This window comes from Gopherus evgoodei, chromosome 3 (assembly GCF_007399415.2).
Source record: "Gopherus evgoodei ecotype Sinaloan lineage chromosome 3, rGopEvg1_v1.p, whole genome shotgun sequence".
Lineage (NCBI taxonomy): Eukaryota > Metazoa > Chordata > Testudines > Testudinidae > Gopherus > Gopherus evgoodei.
Window position 1 is genome coordinate 103,949,610 of NC_044324.1, and position 22,769 is coordinate 103,972,378.

Genomic DNA, 22,769 nt, shown 5'->3' on the forward strand with positions numbered 1-22,769 from the left:
AACTGGCTATCTATGTTAAAGTAAAAATAATACATGTATTTGGACCAGCAGTTCAACAATGTTTTACTTTTTTAAAATAAATAAGATGAAAACTGTTTGATATTTATTTTGTAAAAACTCCTCCTTAATTTTTCTTACAGGTAGATAGAAAGAGCAAATTCACATGGTAAGGTGAAAGAGTAATTGCTGAATAATTTAATTAATACTTTTTACATGTAAAATTGCCTTTTTTATCTTATAGATTCATATATTGTGTAATATTAAATATGACTTTTTCATATTATTTAATGTACAAATACTAAATAAGCCTTGAAAAATTGTTGGTGCCTGCCATACTTTTCTGAAAACATGAATGTTCTACTGGCCACAAAAAGGTTGGGAACCACTGGACTAACAGAAGTACTGGAGCATAAGCTTTCGTGGGTGAATACCCACTTCATCAGCCATGAAAGCTTATGTTCCAATACTTCTGTTAGTTTATAAGGTGCCACAGGACTCTTTGTCACTTTTTACAGATCCAGACTAACATGGTTACCCCTTTGATAGAAGAAATATGATATTTAAAGAAAGATTTTATGGGCAGAAGGAAGGAGAATATATAAAGGAGGAGATAGAGAACACAACGTAGGGGAAAAAAGAGAGTTAAGTGGGGTGGGAGGGAGGAAAAGAGGAGACAGATGATAAAGGCAGCACAGGAAATGAAATGCTATGAGCCTGATGTTCACAAATGCTGAGTATCCACTCTCCAAATGAAGTCAATGTGAGTGATAGGTGCTCAGCAACTGTGGAAATCAGGCCCCAGAATGAAAGGAAAGAAAGTAGAAGAAGGCAAGAGATATGTAGTAAGTTGCATTTAAAAATATACACAATAGAAGATGGACTGAAAACATGTTATAGTTAAGTATGGTACATACTAAGCAGCATATAGCTGTTTATTCCTTTAAATTGGAGGGGACTCAATAATACAGTTCTTGTTCACCATAAATAGCAGGCTTAGCACTCAGTTTTGTAACTTTTCAAACCCTGCAGTATCACTTCTCTTAAGAACCTCTAAATTAGCATTTAACAAGATTAATGTAAAAACCGTAAAAAGTCCCATGGAATTCCCAGGAAGGTTGCCCATGTTTTAATTGAACTAGGAGAATCGTTTGTTTGTTTGCTTGTTTTTTTATTTGTTTGTTTGTTTGTTTGTTTTTTCAGGTAACTTCAGTGCATATTGAAATAAATATATGTTGCTGTTCCACAGTCTAAGTGTAGCCATGATTTGTATATGATGCCCAGGATTTTGAAAATAAGTCTATAATGCAGAGTTGTTAAATCATAGAAATTAGAAATAGAACAGACCTATTCTATATTCCTGCCCATCTCCATTCTATGCAAAGTTGCTTCCTATTGTACATTTTCTAGAACTCAGCTATGCTCCTAAATGCCATTACCTTGACTTTATTCTCACAAGTCACCATGGTTTTCAGATGATCTGCCACTGATCAAACAGGAAAGCAGACTGCTAGAACATTGGTTGCAGAAGTCCCGTTCTGAGGCTAATGAATTGGGACAGAGTTTTAAAAATTCTTCTATCATGGCTATGCTGCAGGCAAAGAAAGATATCTTCGGCACGCCAGCGTCCAGATCTGGTTAATGCAGGTTGTTTTCATCTGGGACAGTGTAGAGTATTTCTGAATAGGGAACTGGCAAATTATTTTGCAAATAAGATTGCTCAGCTTTAGACCAAACCATCTGTCTCCTTGGTAGTATAGTATGTGTGGAAGGGAAAATGCAGAATCAGAATGTCAGTTGATGTTTCTCACTGAAATTCTGGGACGTGTGAGTTAGGTCCATGAACCTTTTTGCTAATGAAGGCCAGTTGAACTGCTGGTGCCCCCATAAGAGCTGTTAACATTTGGCTGTAGTAGGGCAAAATTCCAGCTTCGCTGTGAGCACAGATCTGTAGAGAGTTGACTAACCCTTACTGGGCCACCAAGCCTTTGCCCTCAGTTTGAAAGATGAGCCTGCTTTTTAAAGGTCAGCTGGAGCTATGCATGCACAACAATGGGAACTCTGGTTGTTCAGCCTCTCTGACAATCAAGCCCAGTGTAAATAGATGCAGAATGTATTGAATTCCACAATTGTTTGTTTCCCAATTCAGCCAAAAGATAAAGGGCTTTGTTGTAATTCATTGTTACTAAACTGAAAGTGGCAAAAGTGGGAGACTTCAGTGAGACAGATATCACACTATGATTGTGTTTCATTGTGTGTTAACCCCCCTTCAACAGAGGAATCTTAGCCATCTCACACTGAATCACATTGTCACAGGCATATACAGACGCGGGTAGGAGGATCATGGACCCTTGTCAGTAAGAACAATAATTTACAGTTTGTATCGGATGAGAAGTTCCCTGGGAGGCAGAGAATCCCAACAACACTTATTATTTACAATATTTTCTTTGGTGGATTGGGTGTGGTTTTTCATGATATCACTTGCTGAAATATTGAGCAGTCTTTATTTAAACCTGTGGTTTTTTCCATAAAAAATGTCCAACAATATGTAGAGTGTAATATAAGTAAAGACATATTTGGTACTGGTATTGCTCAAATACCTTAGGATTTTTTCCTAATCCTCTAGGTGTCTAAAAATATACAAACATTACAAAGTCAGCACGTCAAAAGTTTCCAGGCAAGCCTTTTGAACCTTTTGAGATCTAAAACCTGTTTGTGAAGTGACATTCATTCTACTACAGAGAGAAATTTATTGAAAATAAATCAAAGGAATAACAGTTTGTAATAAAGAAACATGTTTGTGGTTCTAAAATGTAATGCTCCATGCTTCTCTCAAGGCTTGCTTGTGGCAGAAAACACATCTTGTCCATTTTGTTTCAATAGCTCTATTCTACAGTGGAGCACAAGTGTGACTGACTTGCTCCTTGAAGGAAAATCATAGTCATTTCCCTCAGTTCAGCGATAGAAACAGCCACACGCTATTAGAAGATCTTCTCACTCTACCAACTGTAAATTATAGTCTTTACCCATTGGGGTCTGTGAGTGGGATCTCTGAAAGTACTTAGATGCCTATGTTTCTGTTTTGGCTCCTTTGCAATCCATAAACCTTCCACCAGACCCTGTAGGCTCCTGATGTCACTCAGCACGTACGTTTTCAGGGTAAAAGTTCCCAAGATGTCTGTGTTTCTACATCTGAGCATGTGCACTGTTGGCCCTCTCTATCTCCCACCTAAGACCCAGAGTGATCCACAAACCAGGGGAACAGGCATTCAGCCACCTAACTTGTATGCAGGGTCCGATTTGATAGGGGCCCTTTGAGCATGCCTACCGGACCAGGTCCTATTCAAAATTAAGAAGTGCTGCTGTTATACTCACCTTATAACTTTTAGCCCAGTGGTTAGAGCACTTATCTGGGATGTGGGAGACCCAGGTTCAATGCCACCCTCTCTACCAGATGGGGGGAAGAGGATTTGAACAAGGGTCTCTCACCAGGGTGCTCACACCACTGAGCTGTGGGATACTCTGATGTAGGGGTCCCTCTATCCCTCCTGTTGAAGCTGTTTCACTGTGGATAAATAATGAAAGAGTGGTTGGAGTAGGGAGACTGGACTGGGATCTCCAACCTTCCCAGTGGGTGCGCTAGCCACTGGATTACAGAATCATTCATACTCTGTCTGTGTCTCTGTCTCTGGCCCAATGAGTATTTAAGAACTATCATTGGCCCAGCAGTCCAACACTCAGGGAGGCTCTAGGTTTTCTGTCCTCACCTTACCATTCCTCATGTGCCCCCATAAGATTTAGATACAATGTAACCTGTTACACTTAAATCTCACTAATTTCTAGCTCCTGAATGGGGAAAGTGAGTGGGTGAGTATAAATTTTTATCTGAATATTATTTTCATGGAAGAACAATTACAGGTATTTTTTAACTTCTCTGAATAGATTTCCCATATAATCTTCACACTTAATATGATTATCCTATTTGTATGCCAGTATCATTTCTGTATCTGAAGTTAGGAATATTGACTATGTATCAATTACAAGTGAGTTTACACCTGGGGGACGCCCACCGGACAGAATGCAATCAGTTTGGATGGCCATTGGGGAGAACAATAGGTCTTTTAAGATGCTAATCTCCCATCTTCCTGAGTTTCCTGGGATGCTACAAACAACCTTTGACTCATGGCTGCTTTGACACTGCAGAGTCATGTGATCATGTCACCTTGGTACTGGACTCCATGATAAAATATCAGTGTTTTTCCACTGTGGGGTGGGACCACACTGGAAAACAAAGGGTTCCCACCATATGTAAAACCTATTTAAGGCCAAGGAGTGACTTAATCAGTGTTCATTCTCCACTGAATCCGCACCAAGGATGACTGCTGGAAACATCGAAGAAACAAAGACAAAGGATAGTTGGGGGAGAGAAGGACTGAGCCTAGGCTGGGAAGGTGTCTGGCCTGTGAAAGGAATACCTGGAGTTTTGAGCTGCAGGCAAGAGCAGCCTGCCTTCAAAAATCTCTGCAAATTGTCTAAAACAGCAGTTAAGGTAAGAAATTACTACTTGTAACTAGTTTCTTCAGTGTATTAAGCTTAGCTTGTGTATTTTGTTTTATTTGCTCAGTAATGTACTTTGATCTGTTTGCTAACCATTATAATCACCTCAAATCTATCTTTTGTTGTTAATGAACTTGTTTTTGTTTTCTCTGAAACCAGTCTGGAATTCATAACTGGGGAACAAAAAGCTGTGCACGTCTTCTTCCACATTGAGAGAGGGAGCAAATTTCATGAGCTTACGCTGTACAATTCTCGGTGCAATGCAAGACAATGCAATTTGGGGCTTACACTTCAGAGGATGTGTGCACTTGAGTGCTGGACAATTCCCTGAGTCCTCCCATGCAGAGCTGATTTCAGTGTCTGTGTCTTTCTGCAGCTGGGCATGTCCCTACCTGTGTGTGCTGGAGGAGGCTTGAGGGCCTGGATCAGCAGGAAAGTAAGGGAGCCCAGGCTGGTAGAAGAGGTGGGCTCAGTGGTACCCCAATACATCAGGTGGCACCCTAGGTGTGTGAGGGGGAAACCTGTCAGTCTGCATAAGTAAAGAAAACCAGCACAATGCAGTCAGTCACACAAGGCTTTCTAAGGAACCAAATGGCATGCCCAAATTATAAAATCAAAAGATAAAGGAAAGAATCAATAAAACTAATTGATATAATAGGCCATCTCCAGAAAAGAAAAGGTTTTGTTGAGAACAGAAACATGACTTCTAAGCAAAACACATGTATTTTAATATGTAAGAGGAAAAAAATAACTCCAAGCCAATCATATATGATCATACAGAGATTTCTTTACAAATAACAGGACTGAAGATAGGTGCTTTTGAAAATGTTACCCAAGTGAGTACATGGCCCATTTTTAGAAGTGATTTATGCACTTGGGTCCAGATTTTTAAAGGTGGGTAGGCACTGATGCACTCAAAATGGCAAAGTGATTTAGATGGCTAAATTATATTTTCAAACATAACATAGGCACTCAGGAGCCTAAGTCTCAGTGAAAATCAATTGCATTTGTGCTTCTAGATATGTTTAGTCATACAAGTTATTGGGCTCAATACAAGGTAACTGGGTGAAATGCAATGGCCTGTGAAACACAGGAGATTAGATTAAGTGATCTAATGGGCCATTTTGGCCTTAAAAATCTATGAATCTGAGAAAGTACAAAGTCTGTATCAGATGGGAGAGTGCCACCAACTGATTCACCATTAGGTGCTGCAGACAGGGTAATAAAAGTGCTCCTTTCTTGGAGCTGATCAGCAAACTGGTCCAAGCTCCAGGTTAGCCTGGACTGGATGTAAAAAAACATGCTGCAAAGCCATATTTGAGTTACTGTGTCTTCCCTGATACTGTACTCTCCCATGTGTGTCATTGGGACTTCTGAGGGCATATCCCAAGTTTTTTTGTGCTGCAGTAAGATGAGTTGCTCAATCATTTCCCCCCAGTGAATTGTGGGAGAATTTGTCCTTCTGGGCACAAAGGGGAACTGTGGAATATCACTGGAGGAATAGCAGCGCTGGAATGATTTAGCCTGTGTCCTCAGTGCTAAACGGGTGGACTGCCAGCCCAAATGAAAGCTGCACTCAGGTTTTAGCCTACAGCCTCAAATAAGACAGCTAGCCCAGGTTGAAAGTGGTTACTAAAAGTGGGGACTTGGCTACACTTGAGAGTTACAGCACTGGTGGTGGCTTTACAGCGCTGTAACTCACTCCCCGTCCACACTGGCAAGGCACATACAGCGCTGTATCTCCCTGGCTACAGCGCTGCATGTACTCCACCTCGGCGAGAGGAATAAAGAGAACAGCGCTGGAGTGCCAGTGTAAACAGTGATTAATCTTACTACGCTGTAACTGACCTCTGGAACCTTCCCATAATGCTTTTAAGTAAAGAAAACACTCTTTGTTTTGTTGTGATGCCTCTCTTTGTTTCGTTGTGAACTCGGGGCTCCCAGAGCTGCTTATCTAAAAAACAAACACAGCTCCTGTTTGCTATGAATGAGGCAGGCAGGGGGATTCCTTTGGAACTCCACAGCAAGTGTTTGCTAGAGGAGAGAAACAGCGTGGCTGGCGGGCAGGGTGGGGTGTCTGTTTCGGAGCAGCTGCTTATTTGGTCTGTGAGGGAAAAAAACAAGGCTATTTGCATTTAGTGAATGAGAGGGGTGGGGGACTGGATCGGAACTTGCAAGGCAGGGAGCTGACACAGTCAGCTCCAAAAATCCACTCTCTCTCTCTCCCCTATGCTCCCTGTCACACTACACCCCACCCCCCTCTTTTGAAAAGCACGTTGCAGCCACTTGAACGCTGGGATAGCTGCCCATAATGCACCACTCCCAACACCACTGCAAATGTGGCCACACTGCAGCGCTGGTAGCTGTCAGTGTGACCACACTGCAGCTCTTTCCCTACACAGCTGTACGAAGACAGCTTTAACTGCCAGCGCTGTATGCTGTTACCCTTACCCTTAGGGAGGTGGTGTAGCCATACCCTTAGGGAGGTGGTGGAATCTCCATCCTTAGAGGTTTTTAAGACCCGGCTTGACAAAGGGCATGGCTACACTTGCAGATGTAGAGCGCTGAGAGTTAAAGCAGCTCTTCGAGACCGCAGTAGGGAAAGAGCTGCAGTGTGTCCACGCTGTCAGATTCAAGCACACTGGCATGGCCACATTAGCAGCTCTTACAACGGCCACAGAGAGCAGTGCATTGTGGTAGCTATCCCAGCATGCAAGTGGCTGCAACATGCTTTTCAAATGGGGGAGAGGGAGTGGAGTGTGACAGGGACTGTGTGTTTAAAATACCAGGTCACTTCAGAAAAGGGTAAAAGGTAAATTCTGAGTAGTGTTGAATCCTGCTGGTTTGGGGCCTCAAACCCCAAACTTTAGCAAAACAGAGAAAACACACACACGCTCTGACATGTTCTGGAGAGTGAACATTGCAAGAATGCAGATCAAGCACATCAGTCTTGCTGGACCAATGACTACAAAATTCATGGCGTGAATAGAGAACAAGTTAATTGCTCCTACTGTACCTGGGTCTAAACAGACAGAGGAATACATCAGAAAAAACTGTATCCAATACAATGAGTTTCTCAAAACTGTAGGGGGACTGTGATACACATCTTCCATTAATATGTTTAAAATTAATGGAAGTTGAGTCTAAATCTCCTAGACTGTTTTGAAAATCTAAGTCAAGTTGATCAGCTAAACTCACGTCATCCACATCTGCTTAGACAAGGTCTGTTGGCGTGAAATTTGGTTGTGTGGAGAAGGATCAAGATGTGAGGATCTCCATTATTAAGATTTCACTGAAACATGATGAATTAGATATAGGTTTATTTGATGTTAAAGGATGGCTGCAATTGCTGTCTATCTGGAAAGAGGGGAGATTTGGAGTTTAAGTGGAAACATAACCTACACTTTGCTGGAAGCAGGTGGTTCCATATTTGGACTTTTCAAGTTCTTATGCATCAGCATGTACTAGAGGCTAGATTTTCATAGTGCGTGTAATAGACTGTGCAGGTTTGTGGCCAAAGAAAAAAAAGGCTGGATCTGGCAACATGTAGGTGCCACTTATTTGTGTTTTGCTTTGCTCATGCAGCAGAATGTGCTGAAGTTTCTGATCATGTAGGATCCAGGAGATGTGCTATTGGTTTTGATTGGCCAATATCCTCCAGATTGTACAAAGACTGTGGAATGTAGTGAACTGAAATTGAAAAGGAGAGGGATCCAATTAACGGGTGTATTTTCCCAGTGCTCTTGGGTGGAGATGTACCAGGGACAACATTTTTCCACTAATGCAACATGCAGCAGCACTTGTGTTCTTTAATAAGGTACTGGTACACTTTGGGTTGTGAGAGGGGGCAAAAATTGATCCAGGTTTTTATGGCGCTTTTTTTTTGTCTACATCAGAGTCAGAGAGAGAGAGAGAGAGAGAGTGTGTGTGTGTGTGTGTTAGGAATGGCTAAACTTATTCTCTATTCATGCCATGGAATTTGGGGTGCGAGGGCCAAAAATTGGACGGCTCAGGCACGATCCATTTGGGGAGTGTGTGTGGTACTCATGCTCCAGGCTGCCTGCGGGTCCAGCTCTTTACCTTTTCCTGGTCTATTTAATCTCTACCTTCTGTAGTTTCCCATTGTCACCTAGAGGCACAGGAATTCAGACATTCCAGCAACAGCCCCTTTCATCCAGCCCTGCCCCTGGGATTTAATAACATACTGGGGGTGGGGCGGAGAGGGCAGATTGAATGAAACTGTCAGAGCAGGCAAGAAAGCCCCGGACCGCGGGCTGCTGCCACCTCTTGATACATGCTATATGGGTACGGCTGCGTTCTGACTTCGCCGCTGTCTCAAGGGTTAAGGGGAGGGTGTATGATTCACTCGCCCGGGCACTAACTGGAGCGCTTTAGTGAGATCTCCGGAGAAGCCAGGGAGAGAGAGGGTGCATCTCCGTAACGCCCTCCCTCCGCGTCGATGCTCATTTCTCCAGCTGGTACGGGAGTGTGAGCTGCTCCTCCCTGATTGTTAGCTGCGCCGTGCCCTCCTTGGACTGAGAAGGCTGAGGCTGTCAGTAAGGAAGGGGGCAAAGCAGGGAAACTCCGATCGCCTCTGGAAGCTCATTTGTGTGCCTCTGCTCCACCGAGTGACTGGTGAGTACAGGGGCTTCTGTTGGGACAAGCCAAAGTTCCCCAGGTTTTAAAGTTTACTGCTTGGTGGATTCAGATTTGTATTTAACGCGCGCTCTTAAAACCCACCACCGCAGTCTGTTATCACCTGGTGCAGTGTAACTGAGCTTTCCCATCAGCTGAGCTGTTGGGAGTCGTGGATTTTTTTAAAAAACTTTGATTCTTCGTAGTCCTGCCCGCGGAATGCTGAAATCCACCTCCCTCCCACCCCCGCCCGCCCTCCTGCCTGCCTCCCTAGCCGGTGATTTCAACGCAAACCCATATTTTGGGGCGCTCTGTTTCACAACGGGGGTTGCCCTGGCGGCCCCCAGCTCGGAAGTGTCTCTCTTCTGCCCAGTGTGGCACTTTGGGTTCGTTCCCGGGAAGGTTTGTTAAGTGCCAGCTGAAGAAAAGTCTCCCTGGGGGGAAGTGCTGAAGTCCGGCGCAGCTGTGGCTCCCCACACGGGATTGAAACGGGGAGCAATTAGAGAAGGCGCTGCGCTCCTCCCGAGCCGGGGGGCAGATGCTTCCTTCCCTAGTCTGGAAGGTAGGCAGGTAAGTGCTGGGAAGGGACCGGGAGGGGGTACTGCTGCCTGCTGGTGTGGTCCCAGATCGTGTTGCGCTACCGGATAATTTACATTGGAGGAGAGGACCTGATTCCCCTCCTCTCCCCCCATCGCTGATCCTGGAACGACGAAGAAAGGCTGAGAAGGAGCTCAGAGCGGTGCACTCTTCTGTTCACAGCCAGCCAAGTGCTTTCTGTTTGATTCTTTTCATTCGACATCTGCAAAAATCCCACAAACTCCGCTGCCAGGATTATTCTGTGGCCTAAATGGTATTTGCGGGAATTATTCTCTTGGCTCTAAAACGTGCTCACGGACAGCTCCCTCCTCACGCTGAAATAACAGTAGGATTTTCACAAGTCTACATCAGGCTGACTCTGGGAGCTGAGACTGTTTTTCAAATAGAACTTCCCACAGGCCTTAGAGCAGAAAAAGGGCACAGCAGGTTTTTAGTCCTAATTGTTTCTTTATTAAAATAAATATATAAAAAATCAATATCCTAAGCAGATACATTCTGTGACAAAGTGCTTTAAGGAAGTGTGTTATATAGCCCTAGTTACCACTGAAACAAAATCTCTAAAAGCTGTAGTGAATGGGTGCAGCTCGTAGGTCAATAGCATGCCAGGAAGTCAATAAATGTGCATGGAAATTGAGAGCACAGGAAACAATGGTTTGAAAGAAAGTGTTACAGTTTACTGCAGGTAGGGGAATACTACTTGCCTCCTCACGTAGAGTTAAAAACATATATTTTATTCACCTAATGGCTCAGACTCTCTATCCTTTCACTAAAAAGTGAATTTTCCAGTCAACTGATTATTGCCTAAATCCATCATGGTTCACAGATCATTGAATCAAAAGATTGCAATAGTTATTACCATCCTTTTAGGCGCTAGCACACATGTAGGCTGGGTTCATATAATTAAAAATTCTTTTGCAAGGTGGCATGAAAAAAGTTACCCTTCAAGCAGTGGGAAAGGGTGACTCAGTTGGTTCTAAAATAGGTCTGATGGTCCAATGTTTAGAGGGCTGGCTTGGGACTCTGAATACCTGGGTTCAAGGCACCCTAGACTTTCTGGGTGACTTTGGGTAAGTCACTTAAGAGTCTTTGTGTGCTTCAGTGCGTTATCAGTAAAGTAGGACTAGCAGTCTTTTCCTGTCTGAGGAAGGGTACTGTGAGGCTATATTCATTAACGGTTTTGAGGTTCTTGGATATTAGATTAATGAGGGTCATGAGTATCTTAGATTCTTTCTCAATTAGATATAATACATTTCCCCATGCAAAACATGGTCAGAAGTGCTCCAAAGCTATTATGTTCTAATCCTTTACCAAATTTAGTTCTGAAGTTAGTCAGTTTTCAGTTATATAAATATGGGAAAGTAAACAAGAAATATTATTCTGCTTTATTAGAATATAATACAATAACATTAATTAAAATCAGCAAAGAGTCCTGTGGCACCTTATAGACTAACAGACGTTTTGGAGCATGAGCTTTCGTGGGTGAATACCCACTTTGTCGGAGCATCCATGCAAAATCCATTGATTCTTTTGGTCACCTAACATGCAACTGGCATGAAAATGAGCTACAATACACTCTACTGTATATCCACTATCTAGAGACACATTCAGTTCCCATAGATTTATTTTAAAATATAATAATAAAAATAAGAGACCTTGGTCATTCTAAGGAGGTTTTAACTCTTACGATGGTCAGGAATTTTTCAACAAAGTTTTTTTTGTCAGAAATGCTGATTTGTGGAAACTGCAACTTTTTGTGAAAACAAAAGGTTTCTCAGCTCTACAACTGAAATTCTGGTAAAAAGCAGAGAAGCTCCTACTCATCTGGGAGACACACATTTGAGTCCTATTCCAAATGAGCCCGAGTGTGGACTTAAACCTGGATCTCCTACATCCTGGATGTGTTACCTAGTCACTGGGCTATGAAGTATCTGTCTCTTTTGTGTGAGTGGCTGTTCTTGTGAAAAATTTCAAAAGGTCTAGATTTCATTTCAATGCAGAATGAAAGATTTTGAAACCTTAAAGTTTTCATGAAATAGAATTTTTATTTTCCAGCCATCCCTACTAACTCAATTTTCAGTTTGTAGACAATGCTAATTGTTCCAACAATTCGAGCAGAAAATAAATTCCGTTTTGGGTTTAGCAGTGTCAGTGTAGGCACTAGGAATATGAAAATCTGTGTATTGACTTGTTTATGTCTTCAAAGCCTTTTGCTGCTAACAAAAAAATCTTGATGAAGTGTTTGAGCAGATCAGAAATCCCAAAAGCAGAGAGAAAATAAGGATTATTTCTTGTTTACTTCTGTTAATTGCAGATACCTTGGGGTGCAAGCTGATCCAGTTTTTTAATTTGAATTGCTAATGTCCCTTTTGAAATGGTGAAATAATTCACTACAGTATCTGTCTATATTCTGTTGATTATGAAATGCTGCATCGTAACTGATGAAAGCTCCTTTAAAAAAACCATAAAACCTAGATTAAAACACTCCTAGAAAGATGCAAGTAACTTCCAAAAACCAATCCTTTAGTGCACCATAAGAATGAAAGTTTTAATCTTATGCTTTCTATTCCATGTAAGTTGGAATATGCATACCAATCCAGTTTAATTAAGTTTAATCATGTCACAGCCGTTACAAGTTCATGCAGATTATGCTGTTTCACTCTGATATGCTATTAAAACAGAAATCTTTAAGAAATCCAGACAAACTCAAAGAAAGATATTGATGTGAACCATAGAATCCAAAGATAGAAAAGACCTGTTAGGTCATCTAGTTATCTGCCTGTCAGTACAAAAATGTCCCCTAATGTCCATTTATTGATAGACTAGTATAATTATCTATTTCAAACAAGATTTGAACCCCACATTTGGTTAATAAATCATTCATGAGCATGTCTGATTTTCATAAATTTTTGTGCTCAGAGATCAGTTAGAAAAAAGCAAAGCTATATGTATTCTTGTAATCTCTGCACACAAGAGATACTTCCCATAGTAGATGGTGGAGATATTCAAAATATTATGATGCCTGCTTTCTGTGCTCCTTGGGCATGGCTTGCCCTCAGTGGGACCCGAATACACCCAGGGACTCTGCAGGTCTCTCTGGGTTTGGCTTCTCCTTGATGGGACTCAAGGGCCCTGTTTGGCTCCTCTTGGCTGAGTCTCCTTGGGTATGAATCCTTGATGAGGGTGGATAGAGAAGGCAAAAAAATGACAGTAACCTTCCAACTCTCTCACCCATGGCACAATGAGCTGTCACAGAGTAGATTGTGAAGATCTTCCTAACTGGAACCTTTTTCCAGCTGCCCCACCCCCCCTTTTTAACGTGATTGGAGGAACAGTGAAATAGTTAACAATGGTAATTTTTAAAGTATTAGTATGGGGCAATGGATTTTGCACTCATTGAAATGAATAAGGCAGGTCACACCTCTTAGACTTATTGTTTCAGTTTTTGCAAATGTAGGCAGAGGTCATGACATCAGTGAGATTCAGGTCATGTTTCTGAGACTCTCTCAGCTAGACATTTTCTTTTTTTTAAAAAAGTAAGCTTAGATTCTGGAGAACAAGAAGGTGGCATGAAATAAATGCAGGTATGCCCAATAGGTACTAGCCCATTCTGGGCCCTATATATACTATTCAAAAGTAAATTGTTGTGCTCACTGATTTTCATCCTACAGAGTATTTTGATTGCTTCTACTGTTTGGTGTTCAATACTGACGTTTTGTGAATGGTTGTCTAAATCATATGGTGGTATTCTATTCCCTGGATTATTAAATGGGAGACCAACAGCAAGCACACAAAAATAAACAGACAAACAAAACCCTTCCAGCATAAATATTTGGATAAATGAACATTTGTGCTACAATTATGAAAATACAAATTCAAGTAGTTTCACAGAGTATGTGGTGGTTAGCAATGAGTATTTGGACAACTAATCAAATGACCCTCCAAGGATCATAGCAAACCAAATATGACAATTTATTTGTGAAAATTTTCACAAATCAATTTGCTTACTAAACACAGCTGGTCAAATAATGTTTGGTACAGTCTAACTTTAAACAGATGAAGAAACCTCTCTTGAAGATTACTCAACAAGCTAATAGCTTTCTTTAAAATCTTTCCTGTTTAAGTTTTCCTTTTGTTAATTTCATCACATCGCTCCTAGTTATGCTACTTTTTTTATTATGCTCAATCTTCCCTTCCTTCGAGTTCACTGTCATCAAAGATTTGTAGAGTTTGGTTATGCCTCCTGTCCCCAGTAGTCATTTTAGCACTCCAGTTTGCCAGAATTATCGTAACAATGAGATTCCAAGAAATGAACACCATGTTCCAGGTGCAGTTGTACCACAGGCTCACAGAGGGGGCCTATTACTTACTTGATTTGATACTTTTGTGGATGGGTGGCCAAAGTTGGACTAACTGTTTTGTTATCTCTTATTTACTGTGGTCAGAAAGTCAACATTCATCAACAGTTACTGCTCAGTGTTATTTATGAGAACATAACATTTCCCTGTATTTTGAATAGGAAATAACTGTGGTATCTCATTTGCCACTGTGTAATAACTGCAGATAAATGTTGACTTTTAAAAGGTAATCCCTTTTATTTAGTCTCTGCTATCATCATTTATTTTATCATTACTGTCTTCCATACTTCCCCCTCCGAGTCAATATTTGTGTTTGGAGTATTTTTTGTCAGATGTATCAGCTTGGGTTTTTGAAAGCTGAATCTCATTTTGCAGCACTGGAAGTATCATCATTTGAAGTATGGATAACCCATAATTCTGAATAAGCATGCTTTAAATAACATTAAGATTTCTGTCATGATAATTGTAGTTGATAACATAATACTTGGTTAGTCATTTTGCTGTGAGTATAATATATAAATTAAATGTTTCCCGGTCATACTGTTTAAATATAAATATACAGTACTATAGTAAAATGCAACAATAAATTCACACTACTCCTGGCTCTTTTGGGTAATGTTGATCACTAATTTGGCTTCAGAACCACAGAGGTCTGAGTATCACTGGGATAGTAAATTCATTTGCTAATTTCTTTAATATAGTAGAATATATGTCATCTGAACTTGCCTTCTCTCTCTCTCTCTCTCTCACTCTCTCTCTCTCTCTCTGTGTATGATCTATTGTAAATTATTTTTCATGTATAATAGAGGCCATTTTTAAAAAATATGGATCTGCACCAAAAATGCATTAAGCTTTTCTTAACATGTATTAAAAATGATTTAAATATTAACATCTGTGTTTGTTCACTAAATACTCAAAGTACCAGCTGTGCTTGTACAATAATTAAACTTGACCTTGTTCTCCTCTGACACTAGTGTTACAAGTGGGTTGTGGCTGTGGTGGAACACTTGGATGTGAATGAGTTTGAGACAGAGATGTAAATATTTGCTGTGACATAATGAAAGTTCAGAAAAGGAAACCACTTATATGCTTGCTAGAAAGGTTTAATTTGGAATATATTTGTATATGCGTATATTCGTATACGTTACAGAGAATACTTGATGATGTGGTACTGACTGAACTTGCAATGACCATATTGCTTAAAAGGGATAAAACCATGACTGAGTTATTCAGCTGATAGTAAATGAGTGCCAATGAAATCTTCATATCACACCATCATGAAATTTACCCCTCTGCATAGAGCCAATGCACCATTTAAGTGCAGCTTGAGCTCTCTTTGCTATCAGTATTCAGTCCAGTGGTAGGGAAATAGGGCCTGTGGATATTTAGGATTTCTTCACTAAATCATATCTGCTCAGACAGAATTGCAGCCTTTAGCAGATGTGAAATATTTCATCCTCATTAATAAGTGTGTTTTAATATTGCTTTAGGAACTAGGAAAGATTAACATTAAAATGAGCCTATAATTATAGTCTTTGTCCTTTGCAACAATCTAGCTTTGGTTCTTTGGCAATATGTACTGTGCTGGGCACATATTATAAGCAATTAGTAATACAGTTAACAAGGCTGAATTGTACAGTCCATGCTCAGCTAAAACCCCTACTGAGGTCAATGGGAGTTTCCATTGAATAGGAATTGTGGGATTAGAGCCGTAACTATTTGGAGAACTTAAGAGGTATGTTGCTGTGGAAAGGATTCCTGTGTCCAGTGACTGCTCATAGTAGTTTAGAGCTGAGCAGGAAAGGCAGCAGGAGAAAGGGGGAAGAATATATATAGAAATTGGGCTTTTGATCGGGCATGTAGCTCTGAAAATAGTGTTTGGAACTCAGCTGGGTTTTCCTCAGCGGTGCACAGTAAAGGCTGGATATTGCCTGGCAGTACCTTAGGGATGTATTTATGTTCCCTAGGACTTAACCAGTTGTGAAATAGCTTTGTACTGAGCTGGCAGATGATATAATCAGATTTTAAACAATCTTATAGTAGTTCATTTTCATCCAGGATATAGCTGGTATGTTGAAGGCTTCTCTGCTTTGTCTACACTTACGTCAATGTAAGTTACACTAGTGGTTCTCAAAGCCGGTCTGCCGCTTGTTCAGGGAAAGCCCCTAGTGGGCCGTGCTGGTTTGTTTACCTGCCACGTCTGCAGGTGCGGCTGATCATGTCTCCCACTGGCCGTGGTTCACTGCTGCAGGCCAATGGGGCTGCGGGAAACAGCGCGGGCCAAGGGATGTGCGGGCTGTGGGGTCTACACTGCGCTATGCAGCAGGAGATGTTTTCCCACCAACATAGCTTTTCCACCTCTCATTGAGTGGGATTACTGAAGTCGACAGAGTGCTCACATCAATTTATCATGTCTTCACCTGATCTGCTAAATCGACCCTGCTAAATCGATTGCAGCAGCACTGATTTAGCGTGCAGTGAAGACAAGCCCTAAGCTAAATGATTTTGAGGCTGCCTTATAAAACTTCTGTGCCATTCTGGCTGAAGGAATAGCTCAGGGGTTGAGGATAAAATACACATTGATTATTGCTGTAAATAGTGCTGAATTTCTAATACCATTTCTTCCAGCAACTAATATATAACATACAGTGAAAGTCCTATTTGGTGTAAGAAATGCAACAAAAAATAAGATGAGTATCTCCCAACACTGTTGTTGTTCAGCTTTTAAATCACTTCTTGTTTTGAGGGTTTACAGAAATTAATTTTTGTTACTTGTATTTATTTAGTTTTATTCCTAGTGCCAACTATAATGTTAGTTCTCATTCTGAAAGTTGCTTTTGTCTGTGCAATTATTTTTGGGACCAATTATAAGAATTAGATATCAGCATGTTCACTCCCAAGAATCATGTAGGCTGATAAAGCCTCTCACATTTTCTTTCAGTTAAATACAGTACAAAATGACACCTGTAAAATTAGAGGCTAAATTGAAGTGCCGGTATATGTAAAAACGTAGCATGTAATATTAGAAAGCAGTTCAGTACAGTTTCTAGAGTGAATAGGAGCAAGGACCACCTAAATTCTATTCCTGGTCCATTATTTGGCCTTATCCAGTTGTATTGTCTCATATATCCAGATTACTCCCATGTAGGGGGATGGAGGACATTGGTCCTTCTTGCGAGTTACTGTAAATAAATGTACTATACTTGTGCCTGCAAATCTGTGGATAGGAGTTTTTAAATAAATTCAGATAAAATAATATTTTGTTGCACCACATATAGTTTTTGGATCTGTTAAATAAAAGAACCAAAATAATTGGAACCAAAAGAAATTATGTCATCTGTAATTTGCAGGAACTGCTCAGAGTAAGCCTGCCCACATTTTAGCCTGCCTGCTCTTCTCTCACCATTTACAAAAGCTGAGTTGACACCTAAGATTAGCTATTTATTGAATCTCCAGGAGCCCTGGTTAGACCTTGGAACATAACTCCATTCCTGAAGCAGAGTCTCAGGCTGGTGACTAGAGTCCACAATCCTGGAACTTTGGCTCTTCCATTACCAATTTTTTCTCTGTAAAACATGATGGATTTTTCTCCAGAGAAGATCCAGTTTGCTGGAGTATAAATTCAGTACTAGTCCTCTGTGAAATTGTTGTCCTACCACTTGATTACAATTGTCAGACGTGGCTGAAATATAAAAAATGAGGGGAGGGATTCTTTCTCTCTAGAGTAAATGAAGATAGATGATAGAACTTTTAATAATATTTGATATTTAACATTTTATATTGCCATAGCACCTAGGTATCTCAACCAGGTGGGGCCCCATTGTGCTAGAGAGACACTGTACAAAGAGTTAGTAAATGACAGCCCCTGCTCTATAGAGTTTACTGTGATGTTTTCCAGGGGTATCCAGAGTTGTGATGCACCTCATTACCATCTGCCCTTAGCATGAGGGAGCCTTGTATGTACCCTTAGTTTGGGTCAGCTTCCCAACTTTACTGGCCACAGGCAACACGAACACTTCTCTCTAGGCCTCGTATGGCCTGCTGCCACACTGCAGATTAGTGATTGGTACACCCCATCTCTTGAGCCTGGATCTCCCCTGATTCACTGGACACTCACAGTATTCACCTATCTGCTGCTTGCAAAGAAGCAGTACACTCCAGCTTACCAGCTCCACCTCAGATCACCGTTCTGCTTAGCTTAACTCACACTGCACTTAGGTCTGTTTACAATGAAATAAGAATACATTTATTTAACAAAGTGCAAAGACTCGAATAATGGAAGAAGTGCTAGAAACAAATGGTTACATATATAATAACATCATAACATGCATTCTGGAACCTAAACTTAATTAACAAGATTTTATCATGTCTTAGAGTATTGCCCACCCAAATCCTTGCAGTGCTTAACAGCCAGGTTGGCTGTGACCCTCCTTTCATGACACCTGCACACTGTCAGCTTGCCTCCTAGGTGAAGGATTTTGTGTATTTCCTTGCACTCTAGGATATGCCAGAACAATAATTTGTAATTTATTCATGAACAGGACACCCTCCTGCTGTGTGTTTCAACCTGTAAATTTTCTCTATTGTAGATTTCAGTCTTTCATTCAGCCCCTGACTTAGTATGAAAATAGGCCTCCATTGAGAGGCATACAATACGCAAATGACCAGACAGGCAGATAGTTATCTGCTACCTCCTGCCTGAAAGGAACATTTCTGAGGTGTGTCACCTCCTGGTGATCTACTTTAACTCTAAGACTTGGTCTACACTATGAGTTTAGGTCAAATTTAGCAGCATTAAACTGAATTAACCCTGCACCCGTCCACACAACTAAGCCATTTTTGTCGACATAAAGGGCTCTTAAAATCGATTTCTGTACTCCTCCCCGATGAGGGCAGTAGTGCTGAAATTGACATTGCTGGTTCGAATTAGGGCTAGTGTGGACGCAATTCAATGGTATTGGCCTCTGGGAGCTATTCCATAGTGCACCACTGTGACCACTATGGACTGCAGTCTGAACTCGGATGCACTGGCCAGGTAGACAGGAAAAGCCCTGTGAACTTTTGAATTTCATTTCCTGTTTGCCCAGCATGGAAAGCTGATCAGCACAGGTAACCATGCAGAGCTCATCAGCACAGGTGACCATGCAGTCTGAGAATCAAAAAAGAGAACCAGCATGGACCCTATGGGAGGTACTGGATCTGATCTCTGTATGGGGAGATGAATCTGTGCTATTAGAACTCCATTCCAAAAGATGGAATGTCCAAACATTTGAAAAAATCTCCAAGGCCATGATGGACAGAGGCCACAAAAGGGACTCAACACAGTACCACATGAAACTTAAGGAGCTTAGACAAGCGTAACAGAAAGCCAAAGAATCAAATGGACGCTCCAAGACAGAGCTGCAGACATGCCACTTCTACACCGAGCTGCAGGCAATTCTGGGGGGGCCGCCACCACTACCACACCCCTGTCCGTGGACTCCGATGATGGGGTACTCTCAGTTGCCATGCCTGAGGATTTTGCGGACGGGGAAAATGAGGAGGAGGAGGACAAGGTTGAGGAGACCACAGAGCACACCATTCTCCCCAACAGCCAGGATCTTTTCCTCACCCTGACTGAAATACCCTCCCAATCATCCCAAGGTGGTATCTCGGACCATGAAGCCGTAGAAGGGACCACTGGTGAGTGTACCTTTGTAAATATAAAACAAGGTTTAAAAGCAAGCATTTTTAATGATTAATTTGCTCTGAGGACTTGGGATGCATTCGTGGTCACTACAGCTACTGGAAAAGTCTGTTAATGTGTCTGGGGATGGAGCAGAAATCCTCCAGGGACATCTCCATGAAGCTGTCCTGGAGGTACTCTAAAAGCCTTTGCAGAAGGTTTCTGGGGAGAGCAACCTTATTCCGTCCTCCATGGTAGGACACTTTACCACACCCTGCTAGTAGAAAGTAATCTGGTATCAGTGCATAACAAAGCCTGGCAGCGTATGGTCCTGGTGTTTGCTGGCATTCAAGCAACATTTGTTCTTTATCTCTCTGTGTTATCCTCAGGAAAGTGATATCATTCATGGTAGCCTGGTTGAAATACATGAATTTAAGTAAGGGGACATTCATAGGTGGCCATTCCTACTGGGCTGTTTGCCTGTGGCTGAAAAGAAATCCTCCCCGCTGTTAGCCAAGTGGTGTGGGGGGGGGGGGCATTGGTACTGAGCTGTTCCCATTTGGCTATCAGGGATCTTTCCTGATACCAGCCATGCAGTGCGGGGAGGGTTAAAGCAGTCATCCCAGAGGAAAGGATGGGGGTGGGAGGATTAGTTTGGTTTCTGCTGCTGCATGTTAACACGAAAACCAGAGCCCTAAATGGACAACTCAATGGGTTTTGCTTGGTATGGTAAAGGAGAGTGCTGGTGTTATGAAGGTTGCAGAAAATGAAAGACTATGGCTTACTGTGGCCACCTGGAAGCCGAATTCTGTTGCCTGGCGTGTTTGGCGTCTAAACACCAAAGTCGCAGGCACTCAATATAAGATGCAAAAAATGACCTTGTACCAAAATCACATGTGCTGTTAAATGTGAATAGTGTTGTTCACTGTAAAATATATCTCTTTAAATACTTCTCTCTCTGTTTTTTCCTCCTGCAGCTGCAAATGTTTTAAGCCTCCCTCCTCCATCCCAAAGGCTATCTCAGATAAGGTGGCGAAAAAAATGCACGTGGAATGAAATGTTCTCTGAGCTCATGCAGACCACCTGCACAGAAAGAGCTCAGCAGAAAGGGTTGGAGGGACACAATAGTACAGGACAGGAAAACGGCCAGTGAATGTGAGGAGAAGTGGTGGCAGGAAAATCAGAAGATGCATGAAGCAACGCTGGGGCTACTGTGGGAACAAATGAACACGATGCGGCATCTGGTGGAAGTTCAGGGGATGTCAGCTGGAGAGACTGCTGCTGCAGCCCCTGTTTAACCACCCTCCCTCCTCTCCACATTCCATAGCCGCCTCCTCACCCAGATTCCCAAGAACGCGGGAGTGTGGGGAGGAGGCTCCAGGAACCCAACCACTCCAGCCCAGTGGATAGAAGGCTGTCATTCAACAAGTATTAAAGTTGCCTCTTCCTTCCCTCATCTCCCACCCCACACGGGCTACCTTGTGAGTTATCTCCCTATTTTTATAATCAATTAATAAAGAATACATGGCTTTTTAAATGATAGTGACTTTATTTCCAATCTGTGATTGAAGGAGGAAGGGCGGGTTGCTTACAGGGAATTTTAGAGTCAACAAGGTGGGGGTGGGTTTTCATCAAGGAGAAACAAATAGAACTGTCACATGGTACCCTGGCCAGTCATGAAACTGGTTTTCAAAGCTTCTCTGATGTGCAGGGCTTCCTGATGTGCTCTTCTAATTGCGCTGGTGTCTGGCTGCACGCAATCGGCCACCAGACTATCTGCCTCAACCTCTCACCCTGCCATAAACGTCTCCCCTTTACTCTCACAGACATTGTGGAGCACGCAGCAAGCAGCAATAACAATGGGAATATTGGTTTCGCTGAGGTCTCAGTGAGTCAGTAAACAGCACCAACAACCCTTCAAACATCCAAATGCACACTCTACCACCATTCTGTACTTGCTCAGCCTACAATTGAACAGCTCCTTACTACAGTCCAGGGTGCCTGTGTACGTCTTCATAAACCAGGGTATTAAGGGGTAGGCTGGGTCCTCAAGGATAACTATAAGCATTTCAACATCCCCAACAGTTATTTTCTGATCTGGGAAGTAAATCCCTTCCTGCAGCTGTTTAAACAGACCAGAGTTCCTGAAGACACGAGCGTCATGTACCTTTCCTGGCCATCCCACGTTGATGTTGTGAAATGTCCTTTGTGATCCACCAGTGCTTGCAGCACCATTGAAAAGTACCCCTTTCAGTTTATGTACTGGCTGCCTTGGTGGTCCAGTGCCAAGATAGGGATATGCGTTCCGTCCATCGCCCCACCACAGTTAGGGAATCCCATTGCAGCAAAGCCATCTACTGTGACCTGCACATTTCCCAGAGTCACTACCTTTGATAGCAGCAGCTCAGAGATTGCGTTAGCTACTTGCATGACAGCAACCCCCACAGTAGATTTGCCTACTCCAAATTTATTCCCGACTGTCTGGTGTTACAAGCTTCCAGAGGGCTATCGCCACTTGCTTGTGAACTGTGAGGGCTGCCCTCATTTTGATATTCTTGCGGTTCAGGACAGGGGAAAGCAAGTCACAAAGTTTCATGAAAGTGCCCTTACGCATGTGAAAGTTTCGGAGTCACTGGGAATCATCCCAGATCTGCAACACTATGCGGTCCCACCAGTCTGTGCTTGTTTCCTGGGCCCAGAATTGACATTCCACGGCATGAACCTGCCCCATTAACACCATGATGTCCACATTGCTGGGGCCCGCACTTTGAGATAAGTCTGTGTCCATATCCTCATTACCCTTGTCAGCAGCATGCAGTAGACATATGGTGACAGTGAAAAAAGGTTGAACGGGCTCCATGCTTGCCGTCCTATAGCATCTGCTCAGGCAATCCAGGGAAAAGGGCACGAAATGATTGTTGTCTGTTGCTTTCATGGAGGGAGGGTTGACTGATGACATTTAC

At 42.1% G+C, this 22,769-nt stretch overlaps 1 protein-coding gene across 3 annotated transcripts in view; it reads left to right on the forward strand.

The window, feature by feature from the left end:
• The window catches only part of PKIB (cAMP-dependent protein kinase inhibitor beta), a 136,705-nt gene that overhangs the window by 42,090 nt on the left and 71,846 nt on the right, over nt 1-22,769 (forward strand). The window contains exon 1 of one of the 3 annotated variants that reach the window (XM_030556216.1): nt 9,023-9,189. The exons of 1 other annotated variant lie outside the window; for it this stretch is intronic. The gene's annotated coding sequence lies outside the window, so the exon portion shown is untranslated. Of the gene's footprint in view, nt 1-9,022; nt 9,190-9,618; nt 9,760-22,769 lie in introns of those variants that run through there. One more of the 3 variants, XM_030556218.1, reaches the window with a different exon arrangement.